Genomic DNA, 2,679 nt, shown 5'->3' with positions numbered 1-2,679 from the left:
CCCCACTACTCATTTGCTGTCTTGAACAAGTTACTTAACCTCTCTGAGCCTCAGTCTCCTCATCTGTAAAATGTGGCTAATAATATTCATCTCTCATGGTTTTTATAAGGAGTAGAGGCAATGTGTATGAAGCATCTAACACAATGGCTTAAAACAATAACGTTAAACTGATCATATACAATCTCCCCAGTCTTTATCCCCACCGCTCAGTGGACAAACTGGTCACTCAAATATCTAGCAACCAGCAATTTACTCCATATCTGTTCTAGTCCCCAAACCTTTAGAAATGAAGTTTCCATCTCCCTTAGAGACCATGTGTCTGAATGTGCTGCAAGCCTCTCCTCATCCTATGAACATTACTCTTGTCAATTGAAAATGTGAGCCTTTGGCAATAGAGGGTGCTAGCGGGGCACTGTGTAGTGATAGCAGCAGGATGTTACTTCAAACAGAAAATAGGAGGTAGGTCAAATAGAAAATAAGTGGAAAGATAGTAAATATGAACTTTAGTATGTAGATAATTACTATAAATGCGAATTGCTAAATATTTTAATAAATGACATATTTTCAAACTGCTTTAAAAAAAAAACCCTACATATTGTATGCAAGAAACATACCTAAATAATTTTGCAACATATAATTATATCGCCTTAAACTTACACAATGTTATACCAGTTATGTCTCCAGTAAAGCTTGGAAGAAAAAAGAAACATACCTTAATATTCAGACAAAGACAGACTAGTATGAAAGAATGGAAGAAAATATACCACTAAAAAGGAAACATCTCATAGCGTCATAAAACATTTTTCAAAATTAATTATATGCTGCATTATACATGTAAGCTCAAAAAAATCTAAATAATGAAAATACTTTAGAATATATTCTCAGATTACCATAAAACTGGCTAGAAATCAATTTCAAAATAGATATCCTATGGAAATACCCAACCTCTTTTAAATTAACATATACTGCTAAATAATGTATTGGACAAAAAAACACTCAAATGAAAATTAGCATATAGTGAACTAAATGATGATGGAAATAAAACTTTGTCAGTGCTTATTGGGGAATTTATTTCCTTCCTTCATGATTTAAATGTGTGTATTAGAATAAAAGATAGGCTAAAAATTAATTAGCTGACCTTCCATCTCAAGAAGCTACAAATCAAATCCAAAAAGAACTTGTAGGAATGAAATAGTAAAGAGCAGAAAATAAGTAAATGATAATCCAACTTACAATGGAGAAAAATCAACAAAGCCAAAAATTCATTCTTTCAGATAATTAATATATAAGTCCTTAGCAAGACTGATAAAGAAAAAGAAATAAAGCACAAATTACTAGCATCAGGAATGAAGGAAGAACATTACTACAGATCCTATAGTCATTTAAAGATAATTTTAAAAATTACAAACACTTCATACCAACTCACTTGACAATTAAATGAAATGAACAAATGTCTCAAAAAAGACAAATTACCAAAACTGACACAAGAAAAAACAAAAGTCAAAAGACTGCACTGTCTTTCAAAAAAAATCGAATCTATTATTTAAAACTTTCCTAGAAAGAAAACTCCAGGCCTAGATAACTTTACTGGTGGATTCTTTCAACATTTAAGAGAGGAATAATACCAATCATAACAAACTCTTCCAAGGCATAGAAAAAGATTTAAATTTCCCCTAGAACATTTTAAGAGACCTGCATGAACTAAATATGAAAAAATAACAAAGACATTACGAGAAGGAAAACTTAGAAACAGACCCCTCTCGAGCATTGTGGCAATCTCCTGAACAGGATATTAGCCAATTGAATTCAGCGACATTAAAAGGAAAATATATCAACAATCAAACTGTGTTTAGTAGAAGAATTCAAGTTTGATTTGGCATTTGAGAAGCTAATAATGGAATTCATCTTGTTAATGGAAGGAGGGAGAAAAAGTATATAATCAATAGATACAGAAAGAGCATTTGGTAAATGTCAACAATCAATTAAGACTAGAAATAAACCCATTCAAAAACTAGGAATAGAAGAGTTCCTTCTAAATGTGATAAATATTATTTCCAATAAAAGAAGTAACCCACAGCAAATGTCATACTGAATGGTGAAGTACTGATAACTTACTCCCTAGCATTAGAAGTGAAACAAAATGTTCACCATAACCATTTCCAATAATTGATGTACTGCTGTTCCTAGCTAGTGAAATAAGTCAAGGAAAAGAAATGAAAGACCAAAGGATTGGAAAGGAAGAAAGAACTGTCATTTTCTGCAGACCACATAATTGCATAGGTAGAAAATCTAAAAGAACTCAAAGACAAACTGAAATTAACATGCAAACATACAAAAATCCAATGGATTTATCTATACTAGCAACCAGAAAATAATTTGTAAGAAGATTTTTAAAAACCAAATATGTAGTAATAGATCTAATGAAATATGTGCAGGAAAACATGATTTAGAGAAATTAGAAAGACCTAATTAAGTGGAGGAATATGCCATGTTCATAGTAAAACAATTCAACATTATAAAGATGGAAATTTGACTTAAGGTTCAAAGCAATCCAGTCAAAATCCCAGTAGTTTTTTCTTTCCTACAGAAATTGACAACCTGGTTATAATATTTATATGGAAAACTGGAAGAATCTTGAAGAAAAAATACAAAGCTTTCCAGAAACTAAGACTTACTATA

The sequence above is a fragment of the Pteropus vampyrus genome, unplaced genomic scaffold, assembly GCF_000151845.1.
Source record: "Pteropus vampyrus isolate Shadow unplaced genomic scaffold, Pvam_2.0 Scaffold1005, whole genome shotgun sequence".
NCBI classification, from domain to species: Eukaryota; Metazoa; Chordata; class Mammalia; order Chiroptera; family Pteropodidae; genus Pteropus; species Pteropus vampyrus.
Note: the sequence above shows the minus strand (reverse complement) of the source record.